The 13,929-nt window shown below is 50.0% G+C and overlaps 1 protein-coding gene across 11 annotated transcripts in view; it reads left to right on the forward strand.

Moving 5' to 3' along the window:
- KLHL24 (kelch like family member 24) overlaps positions 1-13,929 on the forward strand; it is a 58,147-nt gene that overhangs the window by 27,602 nt on the left and 16,616 nt on the right. Inside the window, exons 3-4 of one of the 11 annotated variants that reach the window (XM_074591729.1) lie at positions 274-483; positions 625-1,728. The exons of 3 other annotated variants lie outside the window; for them this stretch is intronic. The gene's annotated coding sequence lies outside the window, so the exon portion shown is untranslated. Of the gene's footprint in view, positions 1-273; positions 484-624; positions 1,729-5,393; positions 5,496-11,999; positions 12,315-12,738; positions 12,904-13,929 lie in introns of those variants that run through there. 7 more of the 11 variants (XM_074591728.1, XM_074591732.1, XM_074591735.1 and 4 more) reach the window with 7 other exon arrangements.

Below are 13,929 nucleotides of genomic sequence, written 5' to 3' on the forward strand. Positions count from 1 at the left end.
CATGGTAGCAGCCTCCAAATATATTCTTCTTTTTGACCTTTAGAAACATGTTCTGGCTGCGCTCCTACTGTTTTCATTAAAGAATTACCTGCTAGCTAAATGAACCACTTACTTAATCTGGTAAGAGCTGAAGGCTTGTCTGTTCATGAAGTGTTTGTCTATTGTCTTTAGCTTACACATACTGAATTGACCTATGCCAGTTCTGTACCAGCTTGGGATAACTGGCTGGCATTACTGGCTAAATAATGTATATCCACCACTTTTGTCACATAGTAGGTTTATGTGGTTGCTGGCTGGGGCTAAACCACGACCAAGCACTTATGAACCCAGTGAGTCTGAGAGGAACAAGGACAGAAACATGGGAACATGTGGCTGCCTCAAGGAAGAGGCTAGATGAAGACTGGCAGGAGATTTTCTGGACTGAGACAGAAGATGCTGAGCCAGCCTGGTATCGCACTGGGATCTGGAAACTTCCTACTCTAGGTAATGAGCAGGTTGCCGAGCTTGCAGATGGCAATGGCTTCATATTTCTGACCTGGAAGGGAACTCTCCTGTGAGTGTCCTGTCATTGCAGAGCTCCCACAAAGTGCATCCTTGCTGTTTGTCTTCTTCCTCTTATTCCAGACCATGTCCATTTCACGACCACCAGTGTTGCTCCAGGTATGTGTGATCCATAACCAAGCAGCTGCTGTTGGCTATTCCACTTTATACTTCCCCCAGTGCTGCAGAAATCATCACCAGAGCTGCCAAGGAGCACGCAGATAACTTGCAAAGCTGAAGTTACCCAGCAACGTATTGACAGCTACATCTTCAGACCGCAACACACTTCCTGATGGCTGTGGGAAGGAGCATTCTTTCATCTGAGGTGGCCTGTTTAAAGGTGCTAGCCTCCGACAGGAAGAGGACACAACAGCAAAAGAGGAGTCTTGGGAAGTTTTTGAGTTCTACCTGAAGTCCCAACACTGCAATCACTTCCACTGTACAACCCGATAAATCCTGCAGAAAAAGCCTTGCAATGCAGAGGACCCTGCTGGGGGGCACACCTGCCTAATGCAGGGATGGTTCCTTTGTGTGGAAGCAGAGATGGAGACTGCAGCTGGACAGCTGGACACACGGATCAGGACTCATCTAACCATGAGCTATTTTTTAGCACAGTGTTAAGATAACTGAGGCCCGAGATAATCTTGCCAACGTTGGAAAGTTGCTGGATATTTTGTCTGTGTTTTCAGTACATACAGATAATGTTCACTAGCTTAAAATAGCATGTTCTTATTTTAGCTATAGGGAAACCAACATGATTTTTGTTTTTGAAAATAGACACAGATTTAAGCATCAGATTTTCTATCAACTGCGAGTTGCCATCTTTGTTTCATCACGATTGTACTCCTCTTCTGAACCAGCACCACCTTCCATTTCAAAGCGTTCTCCTTGGGCCTTCTCATATCCCTCTTTCTTGGGCAGCCAGCTGCAGTTGTTCAAAGTCAGCAAACACCCATGATTTTGTGAGGCTGGCCTGTCTCATCCCCTCACTCTTGATAAGCATCTCCTATTTTGAGAGTATCGCAACAGTACTCTGCTAGCGCGGCATTTATTATCTTCCCGACTTTTGCTCTCAGACTGCTTTTGCTTGTATTTAAGGTCACTGGGATGTTTCTAGAATAACTGCTGCTTCCACGTACTGTTTTCTTAGGGGTAGTGGGAGAGTCAGGCATTGTGCTGGCAATCCAGGTGAGTGACTCCAAACTGTGCTTTCACCTTGTATAAAAGAGAGGTCCCAGCTGACCAAACTGTAAATGCCAGATTATTTGGGTTCAGTATTCGAAGTCTGGTTGTTTTCCTCATCGTGTGACTCCCACGTGTGTTATTGGCTATAGAGGTCAGTAAGGCCTAACCCTGACGTGTGCATGGGCCAGTTGAGCTTGAGAAATCTTTGATCCCCTGCTCATAGGCTTTTGAGGGAGTGGTGGAGGAAGACTACTATTTAAATAAGTGTTTATTCTATTTGAAGAAGCTGGATTGCAGTCTGGGGGTGCAGTGTGGTCACTCCCAAAGCTGCAGGCACAACAAGCTGAGACATTACCTGGTGCTGCGTTTTAAGACCTCACAGCCCAAGATGGGATGCACCCAAATGAAAGTGGAAGGACGAAGCCTAGGGATGGGGCTGAAAGTCAGACTCCTAAGAAATGCAGTAGGTGCAGGCCATGGTAGTTGATGAGCACTGTAACCAGCCTTCCCCATTCGGAACAGCCTTTTCTTTCTCCCTGGAAGAAGGATGTTCTTTCCTCCACGCCTTACACTACTACAGGTCTTTCGTGAGAACAGACAAGTGCTTCCCCTTTCCCTCCCCCAAGATAATTAGCTTTTGAAACAGAATAGCAACAGTTGTATGCAAACAAGGAAAGAAATGCGATTAAAGTTAGTTTTTACTAGGTGAAGTGCCCCATTTTCTTTTAACTTAGTCCTGAATTGCTCTCTAAAAGATTTTGCCGGTGTTACTCACAAAGAGGTGTTGTCATCAGCATCAGACTCCCTCCTGCTTCAGTTTATGTAAGGAACAAGATGCTTGGGTCACTTGTCTAGTGCTGGCTGCTGTGCCACCCATTTGAATTTAAAAGCATCTTCTCTGTATTATTAGTTAATGGCTGTTTATGCGCAAATAATTCTTCCTCTAAGTAAATTATACCTTTGATCTCCGTAAGTGGACACTAGGAACTAGGTCCATGCTAGAAGAAGTAGAGGCCTGTTGTCCTCTGTGATATTTTGATCTTGTGTTCTTCGTGCATCTCCATCTTCTGCTGCAGCCAGGCCCTGGTGTCCAGCTTGCCAAGGTAAGAAATGCTGCTTCAGTTAGAAGTAACAGCACTATAGTTCAGGCACTTGTTCCATGGCTTGATAAAACACGACCACCATAGTAGCCTTGAAATGAAGGAAAGCTGTTCTGCCTGGCAGGAGCCTGGGAAATGGAGGAAACTGCCATTTATAGTGAACTATGTGGAGGTCTGGGTTTTAGTGCATGCTCAATGTTAATGAATGGTAAGGACATCGGTTGGACTGAAACTTCAGTTCTTGTGTCTATTCACAGAATATGCTAAGTGGCCCTTGTGCTGATGTGTGACCCAAACCATGGGAAATAAACCTAGTCTCAGATCTTATTGAAGTCTAAAGCAATGCTGACTTCTATTTTTCATTAAGGCTTGTCGATCTCGTGCACACATACCTAACTGATGAGTTCACGCTCCGAGTGACGCTACAGAGCTGTGACTGAATTTTGCTCTGGTTTTTGGACTGCCTGAAGCTTAGACATGCTGGCTCCAGAATCAGTGTGGTCTTTGTGTTCCTTGTGATGGGCTTTTGCTAGTTTGCAACACAGATTTCCTACTCGGGTTGGTTGTAAAGACTCTCAACCTATTACTTGAGAAGAGCAAAAGAGGAAAAGCCAACACGATGATCTGTGGGCTCTGTAGGCACAGAAAACAGTAGCCTGGCCTCCACACCACTTGCTGACTAGCCTCAGGGTCCTTTGTTTCCTTCTCTACAGGACTAAACCTATCAGACTAGAAACCCACATGGACCCAAGGCAAACGAAACTGTTCAAGTGAAGCTCAATCTAAACAGGCTGAAGCCAAATGAGATTTTTTCCCCCTTGCTCTGTCTGGGGGAAAGAAGCAAACTGGAAAGAAGCAGAACTTTACATATTTTCAATAAATAAATACATAACTTTTGGTCAAAGTGAAATTTGACTTAACACATCTCCACACATGTGCTCTCCTGTACGAAGCCAGTACATATGTCTGTCTCATTTTCAGTTTATTCTTTCCCTCCTCCAGAGCTATTTTGTTTAGTTCACGGCCAACCTTTAAACTTTCACTTTGATGGTGAGAAGAATGTCGAGCATCTGATAAACCTGAACGTTGGTTTAAAAAAATTTGATTATAGTGCTTTCAGCTTGTTCCACATCACTGTTAGAGCAGCTGAAGTTTCAGCAAGTTTTAAAATATCGTTAAAAAAACGGAGCTTTTGCAATTTTTCAGCAGGGTGTCTTAATTGTCTCTTTTGCAAGAAATTTGAACTTGTGTGAAACTGGTCTTTAGGCAGCGTCATTAGACAGCTTTCAAGACAATCTGATACTAGTTATACGCAGGAAAGGTCTTTAACCTTAACTCTGTACGGCGGGAGCCAGGGAGCTCAGCAATGTGCATGAGCCCTACTTCCCGGCTTCCACATTAATGTGGAGGAATTAAATAGGCAGATTGTCAGCTAAGTAGCTGAGCAGGTGGAAAAATATTACTCTGAGCAGAGATTATGCTGTAGAAATGTACATTTTGCTACTTATTACCAGTAGTAAAAATCATTATTGCATTTTACCTAACTGAATTATGAATGACCTAAAGTTAGAAACAGTGCAGCTGATTTGGTAATATCCTTATGCAAATAACAATATTGCGAGAATTGTAATGATTTAAAATATAAAAAGAGGAAGCGCTGAAAAAGTTGTAGTATTTCCTGATGGGGAAGGGCAATTATCCGAGTACGCTTTAACTGCCCGTGTACCGGGCGTGAAGGTGTTACGCTGTTTGGAGCCTGCTCATTCGCTAGTTTGGTTTTTAAGCTGATCAGGGTAACCGGAACTTCACGCAGCCGTAACTTTCTGTGTGTGAACACAGCAGATTTGTAGTAGCTGTAGCCAGAAAAGAATGTTATGATTTTCTAGACCAAGCCCTCCTTGTCCCGTGTGATGTGGGCCTGCACTCTGTAAGAATACGTGCCCCCGGCTCCACTCTCCGCAGGCTTCCGGGGAGCCGGGGCTCCAGCCCCGCTCTCCAGGCTGCTCCTCCTGCAGTCTCCAGCACCCTGTGGGCTCCCACTGACCACCCTGAGGGCTGAAAGCTCCTCAGATGGAAACACCAAGACTCAGGTAGGCTTTAGCTTCACTCCCCAGCCCAGAGAGCCTGCGTAGCCAGCACGGACCTCGCCAGGCTGCCAGTCAGCTGTGGTTTACCTGGTAGGCTGTGGTTTACCTAGGACAGGAGCAGGCAGGGGAAGTTCCGAGAGCACGGAGCGAGATGTGCTTACACAAGCTCGCAGGCTGCGGTTCGCTCGCAGCGTTGACATACCCCGAGAGCCTAAAGCGTGGCCGCTGCAGACCTTGGCAGGAGCGAGGAGCCCAGGGAGGTGCTGTGAAAGCTCCCGGGTAGCTGTCGGGCCCGGGGCTGTGCAATCAATCAGGGAAGCTGTCTGGAATGTAGGGCATTGGGACAGCTGCTCCAGGCCGGGCGAGGAGCTCGGAACGCCGCAACGCTGGGAGTTCGGAAAGCGTGACAGATACTTGTGCTGGCTGGTATCAGGGCCAGGAGGAGGAGCCCAGCTCCACGGCTGCGTTAAGTGTTACCAACCGTCGGGGAGAGAGTCGCGGTGCCTCTGACTACGTGTGAAATTTTGGAGGTGTGACATTGGAGAAAGAGGGGACCAAAGTCATCTTAGACTTGAGAAAGCAGGTAACTTTTAAAAGTTTGTCACTTCTAATTCTGGATTCTTAACTTTAGAAATGCTACTTTAATTTTTCTGCTGGTCGATATTGATTCAAAACAATGTAATTTTCCCATGGAGAGTGGAGAATTTTCATATTCCAGTGCAATTTCCATTTCCATGATATCTGCCCCAGGGAAAGACAGAAGAGCTTCAGAATTTCATACTCCTGTTAATGTGCTTCTGTATTAGAAAAAAGCTGGGCATTATTAGGTTTATTTCATTTTAGGAAAAAAATATAAATAACATACATATAACAAGCATCTAAAGAAATGAGACATGTATTTGTCTTTTTATTGCTTCCTGCCTACAGTAATGACCTGTTCCTCATTTCAGTTCTCCTCCCCTTTTAAAATTACAAAATATTGTCTCCTATATATCAAAATGTTAATATAAAAGGCTAAGAAAGCCTATCGTACCATATGTAATATTTCCATTTTTTCTTCAAGATGCAGTACGATACCGATGTATGCCAGAAAAGTCCAGTAACTGGCTGTGACATGACAAAACTATCTGTTTATTATCAGAAGCTCACCAACTAACCAATCCTAATTTTACAATCATTTCTGTCTAATGATACTGCTTCTGAATAGATGGGTAAGGAAGGCTTAGGATCAAAGAGTAAACCGCAGATTTCACAATGTTTTATTGGCAAAACAACATGTTGATTTAGCCACTGCACTGGAGTCTGCAAACCTTCATTAAGTGCATTTTTCCTGAGATTACTTTGGCTACCATTTCTTTCCTGTCTTCGTATGACAAATCTTTGTCCAGGACCGGTGATCTGAAGTTGCTTTAGTCTGGCTTCGCATTTGAATAGAGCCCAGCGCTTTCCTTAGAGAAGCACCCAACTCTCTTCCATGGGAGTATTTCAGGTCCAGAAACAGTCCCATTTTAGGCATTGGAGCAGGTGCTCAACAGCTTGTTTACGAAGGAGGGGGTGACCAGGGTGTTGATCTGGGCTGGGATTTTGGGTGCCGCTTCAAAGCAGCTGTATCCACGCAGCAGCCGTTCCCACTTGCCTCCCCATCCGTCCATGCCCAAGGCTGTCAAACAAGCCATCAGCATCCAGGCTGGGAATGCCGGGCTGGTGAGTCCCACCAGTGATTTCTGGATGGTAGGGGTCTTTTTTCTATGATGCTCTGCTGGGAGGCAGGAAGCCTGAGGTTTGAGGACAAACGTGCCACTTGCCCTTCTGGCATGCCGTGATTCCTCCATCTTTTCAGAGCCAAGTCATGTCAGTCAGGTCGGAGAGAAATTCCTTGGCGCCACAGTGCCAAGAAGAGCTGCACGTGCCTTAGAAAGCAGGTGCTGCGCCATTCGGTGCATCTGGCAGCAAGCAGAGGAGGAAAACATCATGGAGCACCTGGTGAACTAACTCTTTCTGGGTTAACTTGACCTGATGAAGCTTTGTCAATGACCAAAGTGAAGGGATAGCCAAAATTACAAGATGGCAAAAGTCATCTAGAGATTTGCCCGAGCACCAGCCCAAAGGCACAGCAGAGCAGTGTGAGGACCTCCTCAGCGTGCATGATGGCTGGTCCTGCAGCTGGGACCTTGCAGTCCCACAGTCTCTCTTAGGGGTAGGGAGGGTATTAGTCCAAGCTCCATTTGTAAACTTAGGATCTATTCCTCAGCCTATTGCCGGAGGGGTGTGTGCTGCACCAGAAATAGCTGGTGGCGTGGATCTGCAAGCGTGGAGGTCACCGGTAGCTTTGCAAGTCTCAGATTCCCAAATCTGGGATAGTGGCATGCACATGCCAGGTCAAAATAATGCTTACTTGAAACCTGCCTTATTTTCTGCTCCCCTGGCAGACAAAGCTTCTCACGGTCACTTGGGTCGGAGAAAGGATTTAACTTGTGAAACGCCTAAAGGTCTGTGAGATGAAGAGGTGTAATGCTCCTGCCTATTAATTGGTCCTGGCATTGGCAAACGGTTTGAGGAGAGAGCTATTAAGTGTGGCTGAAGGGCAGAGCTGGAGTTCAGCAGTAGGATGCTGTGTGGCGGTGTGGCATAAAGGGAAGGCCTGTGGCGTAGGGATGTGCGAAAAAACACTCTTGTAAGAAAATACTGAATGCAGTTGTGGGGCTGTGGTTGACTTGAGGTTACGGGGCTGGGTGGGAACACTGTGATAACGCCACATCAGCTGGGGCGACTGTTGTTGTAGGAACCTACCTCACTCTTTGCTAGGTTAGCGATTGCACGTCGTCTGTTTGCTGTTCTGCAACAACAGCTCCCTTCAAGTCCTTGCCTACGTGGCCAACAAGAGCTGAAACAACTTTTATTTTTTGCTTATTTCTCCCTGAAGAGAAGAACCAGACAAACACCAGCAGACTCTGTCCCTATCTCACCTGGTTAGGCATGTTTTCATGGTGTCTCGATAATGCAAGTGCTGTAAAAAAAGAAATAGTCCAATGTTTATAGCAGCAGTGATGCAACGTTCATTCTTCTCAGCTCTGCAATTCCATTCCCATAGTCGTCTCCCAGGCTTGGGAGATGGGAGATACTGGGTGGAAAAATTAAAGACGGTTTCTTTCTGCACAGGAGCGCTATTGGCAGGGGCCTTGTTTTGAGGTGCTTCCAGCAGTGAATGGCTACTGGGGTGAGCGGGAAGAGTGGAGATTTGCTTGGAGCATGGGCTGCCCGGGTGAGGACTGGAGTGTAACCCCGGCGTCTCCCCGGCCGAGCAGGAGCGAGTGCTGCGTGTGCGGGTGGTGGGATGGCACCGCAGCCCCGGCACAGGGCGGGCAGGGACAAGCGCGGCGTCTGGCTGCAGAGCATGCCCCATGTCATTCCCTGCGCTCATCCTGCCGCATCCCCGCTGCGGACGGACACCCAGGGAAGCATTGGCAGCCTAAGCAAAGGGTCGGGAGGTGCAGCATGTGGGGCCAGAGGAAAGGGGCATCGACAGAGCCAGCCAGGAGGCATGAAAATGGAAAAGATGAACACGAGGTGTCTGGGGAAAGGGAGTCCTGGTTTGCCAGAGCAGCAATCTGCGTTGCAGGTGATATTTCCTGGTGGAGCTGCTATTTCAAACAGGTGATGGGAAGAGAAGAGGCTGAAAGGGAGCAGTCCTGGAAAAGTGCCTTCCACCTGAACTGCTTATACCTGCTGATTATCCCCAGCAGACCAGCTCCAGTCAATGTGACCCACAGGGCTTTTGGCAGGATGATGGTGGTGGTCTGCTCAAAGTCGAGGGAAGGGCTTCGGCAAGTTTTGGTGTCTTCTCTCTGTTTCTTGGAGAGGTTTTTTTATCATGTGAAAAGACTTTGCTGTACCTTCATCCTCATCTAAATCCAGACTCTTCTTTTTAATGTTGTCTCCATACACCTCTTCCTTTTCACTTAATGCACTTTAGCCCTTTTTCCTGGCATACTCAAGAAGCAAATTCCACAATAGTTACTGAACTCACCCTTCTGCCCTTCCTCCCAAATTGCTATTAATGTCACCTTTCCTTTTGTTCAGTACCGACTGTTGTTTGTAATCCTGCTGAATTACGTCATTACGTTTTGTGCCTACCCGCATCAGGATCTGCAGCGATGCTGTCCCTTAACACCACCTCTTTCTTTTTGAAGCTTTCTGCCCACTAGAACTTTTTCTAGCAACATCAGAATCTGTTCTCCCTCCTAGTGCTGGGAAGTGTTTGTTTCACTTTTTCTCCGTCGTTAACTAAATGTCTAAATTCTCTCTTTTATCCGGTGATACAATCCCCATGTGGCACTCAGGGTTTTTAACGTTGTCCGCTGTTTAATGTTGCTCTCTTCTCTCTGATTAATGATCGGGGTGAGGGATGTGGTGCTTAGAGTGTCATCTCCCTTCGTATTCTTCTTCATCTTCCTGCTCGCGGCTGCTGTGGCTCACCTTCATCTCTGCCTTCATTCGGCTCTGAGCCCTTCCCCAGCCTGGTTAGGACAGGTGTCCATTAGCAATAAATAACTACTAAAAGAAATAATGGATTTTCTTTGGTTTCATTTTCTGTATGTTTGAACGACTAGGAAAACCACGTGGGTTTTGCTTAATTTTAGAAAAAAACTTGGTTAGGAGTTACCACGCTCCCCATAGCAGAGGGAAATTCTCAGGAGCATGCTGTGTCCAGCTCTGGAACCCTCAGCACAAGAAGGACATGGACCTGTTGGAGCGGGTCCAGAGGAGTGCCACGAAGATGATCAAAGGGCTGGAGCACCTCTGCTATGAGGACAGGCTGAGTTGGGGTTGTTCAGCCTGGAGAAGAGAAGGCTCCGGGGAGACCTTAGAGGCCCTTCCAGTACCTGAAGGGGGCCTACAGGAGAGATGGGGAGGGGCTGTTTGCAAGGGCATGTAGCGACAGGACGAGGGGCAATGGTTTTAAACTAGAGCAGGGCAGGTTTAGATTAGACATTAGGAAGAAGTTCTTTACACTGAGGGTGGTGAGACACTGGAACAGGTTGCCCAGAGAGGTGGTGGAGGCCCCATCCCTGGAGACATTCAAGGCCAGGCTTGATGAGGCTCTGAGCAACCTGATCTAGTTGGAGATGTTCCAGCTCACTGCAGGGGGGTTGGGCTAGATGACCTTTAGAGGTCCCTTCCAACCCAACACATTCTATGATTCTATGATTCTATGACTCCCCAAAATAGTCAACGTCTTTATTTGGAGGAAGGCCCCGGCTCATTGAGGTGGCACACCGCATCCTTGAAACGTATGTGAGAAGTGCCCGACAGTGGTGGTATTGGAATTCAACACCACCAGAAAAACATCAGAACGTCGGTGGATACACGCCAACATTTTCACGCAGGCTTCTAATTTTAGGTGTTAACCTTTCCAGTGCCCTGAAGATGCCTTCAAAATCTCCAGAATCACTGACCTCTTCAGAAAATATTGGCCTAAATGCTTTACAAGTACTTTACATTGTTAAAAAAGTATTAACACAGCTTTATAGAAATGAGTAATCTTTAATAATTGCCTTCAGCTTCTCAGGCAGTGTGTAACTGCTTATTTTGAGAGAAATGCTCGGCGCAGCTTGAGAAAGAGCAGCCAATTCCCCTGGGAGCAGAGGAATGGAGACCAATAGGATGTAGTAGCAACTCAACTATCCTTAATTTCAGACATCCTTGGTGACGTTGGCTTTCAGAACTGGAAGTGCCTGGATGTGACTGCGTGCACATTATACATGTGCACATTATGAAACAATTGGTTGCTCAATGAGTATTTTTAATTAGTATTTTCCTTTTAAATGCTCCATTTACCCTCTTCACGCCAGGTATTTTTGCCACGTGCAGTTTTTATTGGAGTAAACATACTCCTGTCAGATATCTCCTTCAAGCCAATTCAGAGATATCTTGACCCTCTTTTGATGGTTTTCCTTCCCGTGACTCATCCCTTTAATCCCGCTTGTGTTTTCTGAAGTGAACTCTGCGTAGTCGTATTGACCCCAAGAGTTACAGACTTAAAGGACAGATGAGAGGATATATCAGATAAGAGATCTATTTTAAGAAAAACATTTTTCTTGGGTTGTGCACTTTTTAGATTTAATGTCTTTGCAAGAAGTAACACCTCAGGTTATTAATCCTTTTTATATTCAGTGGGTAGAATAAGGCATTGCAACACAACCATACCATACAAGGTGAACTGTCTGTTAATTTTCTCTTTGCTGTTTATGTTGTTTGGGGTCCGTCTTGCTTTTCCAGCCAGAAGATGAAAAATGGCCTCAATGGTCCCACTTCTAATTAAATCTGTGAAGCAGGTCTGAGTTCCAGCTCGTCAGGAAAATGGTTGAAGGCTTCAATTTATTAAGATCTTCATGAAAACAATTTATATACGAAAATCAATTGACATTTTCAGAAACTTGGCCTTTTAGTTAGTAATTCTAAGTTTTGCAAAGCTGCAATTTACCTGACCCTGGGGAAAAGCAGAGCTTGTTAAGCCCATGAAAATCAGAGACTGGTTTGCTCCAGAGAGGATCAGTCCTGGAGTCCTGAGCACACGCTGCTTTTCCAATAGTTTCTGTGAAGGACAACCATCAGCTTCTGCGAAGAGCACGAGGCTGTGGAGGCTTCCCAGGGGGGGCCTAAGGGGGCGAGAGGAGGAATATCCTGGGCTCAGAAGATCGTGCAGGTTCAGTAAAAGGTAAAGATGTATCATGCCTGGGGTTGATGTCTAACATTTAGGAGAGCAAAGCAGATGGCAGCTCATAGAATTGCTGTTTCTTCCTCTCCCTCGGCGGTAAGGGGCAAGAGGAGAGGTCGTCCTTCCAGGAAGAAGGCAGCCAGTTACCTGCCTGCATCAGCTCCACGGTGTAGCATAAAGCCTCATTTAGAACCTGGTAATGAACTTAATTTAAGCATGTGTGTCCCTGCCCTTGCCTTGCTGCTCTGCATTATGGACTCGCAAGTTTGCTTATGCTAAAGGGCAGAGCAAAAATAAATTTCCATACTCCCAGGCATGTTCCATCAGCCTGTGTTGGAGCATGGGCCGGTGTCCAAATAGTTTGGCTATGAAGTGAATTTGGGCTCCAGGACAGGCTCAGACCTGCTCTTGAAATTGCACGGCGATGACACCAGGGTCCTGCTTTTGGTATTTGCAGTTGACCGGCTGCCACCGCTGCGACCCCCAGCTGCGACAGCGCTGCTCTTGGCATCCCAGCTTGGACTACCCTTGCCCCCCTCCGGTTAGCGGGGAAAGGGGCACCCCGTTTGGCATCACCGGTGACCAGGAGCTGCTGAAAAGCTTTGTCGGTTGGAAATTTGATATTCAGTAGGTGAAGCTGGAGCTCGGGTAGACAAAGAGCCTCTTTTTGCTTGATTTTTTTGGGTACGCTCATAGTTTCGCTTGTGCAGACTGAAAAGCTACAGAGACCTGGTGTCTTTGGGTCTTCATCCTGGGAGGTGGCCCGTGTTGGGGGGCTCTGTCTGGGCTCCCCGGTGCCGGGGAGTGTCACTGTGCGTGGGGACATCCCGGGGCGCCGCGGTCCCGCTCAGGAATACCGCGGTGCGTGTGCCTCCCGGTGGTCCCGGACAGGGAGGGCTAGCGGGAAGGGCTGACGGCGACAGCAGCGCTGCAGGTTACCGGGGGCTCTCAGGTCCCCGGTTCCCGGACGCCGCCGCAACTCGCAGTGTCTCAGCCGCCCCGGGGCGGCGGGGCCGGGGCCGGGACCGGGCGGGGCGGCGGGACTACAGCTCCCAGGGCCGCGCGGAGCCGCCGTGACATCATGTGCGGTGGCTCCGAGGTCACATGCCCCGCCGGCCCCTTTGTTTTGAGCGGCGCTGGCAGCGCGACCGGCGGCGGCGGCGGAGAGGCCCCGAGCGCACCGCGACGCACCCCTCCGCTCCCCGCCGGACCCGACCCGAGCCCCCAGGCAGCAGCTCCCGCGGGACGCAGCGCAGGGGGCCCGCTCCCGGCTGTGAGTGCGGGGCGGCGGGGTCCGGGGGCGGCAGGGCTCGGCGGACGGCGGGGCTCGGGGGGGCGGCGGGCCGGTGGCGGCCGGGGAGGGCGCGGGGCTCGGCCGAGGCTTGGCTGCGGCGGAGGCGGGGGCAGGGCGCGGGGCCGGCCGAGGACCGTTAGCCGCCGCGGCGGGGACAGCGCGTCCCTGCCCTGCCGGGCAGCGCGGGGCGGCGGTGCCGGCGCGGTGAAGGGCCGTTGGCAGTGCCGGTGCCCCGGGACCCGCCGGCTGCGTGTGTCGTGTCGTGTGTTTGTGTGTCGTCCCCCACTCCTGCGTGCAGGCAGAACGGTGCGGAGCGGCGGGCCCGGCCCGGCGGGCGGCGCGGAGCTGGGGCGGGAGGGGGCCAGTCGCTGCCCCCGGCCGCCCGGTACCGCGGGTCTCCCCGCGCCCCTCCGTGCCCCCGGGGCGGCGGGGGGCGCCGCGGCCGCCGATTGGGCGGGCGGGCGGGGGGAGGCGGGGCCGCGGCGCGGGACCGCCCTGCGATTGGTCAGGGCGCGGGGGGGGGGGTGCTGTCGGTAAGGCGGCTCGGGGTGAAGGTGAGCTGGAGGGCGCGCCTGCGCGCGGCGGCACCGCGCGTGCGCACCCCGACGGCCGCAGGGGGGCGCTGCGGCAGCCGCTGGCGCTGAGGGAGGGCGCGGGGGCGGGACCGCCGGCGGCTCCGGGGTCCGTCCGCAGGGTGTGAATCCTCGGCCTCGGCCGCACCTGCGGTGCGGGTTTGTCGCGCTTGCCTCGGGGGAGGCCGTCTCCCGGCTGGGAACCGCGTCTGCCCGCCTCGGGCGCTACCATTTTGTGCTGCTACAGCCCCGGCGGTGAACGACCGGGGAGTAGGCCCAACGGCCTTCCCCCCCCCCGGCCTCCCCCGCAACCCGGTTGTTTTTCTGGGTTGGTTTGTTTGTTTGGGTGACGCTTTGTTCCCGTATTTAGCAAAAAGGGGCGGCAGCAGCCTTGGAATGTCGGGGATTTGTCGGCCGTTGCCCCCGGGCAGGA

Source organism: Larus michahellis, chromosome 6 (genome assembly GCF_964199755.1).
Source record: "Larus michahellis chromosome 6, bLarMic1.1, whole genome shotgun sequence".
Taxonomy (NCBI): Eukaryota; Metazoa; Chordata; class Aves; order Charadriiformes; family Laridae; genus Larus; species Larus michahellis.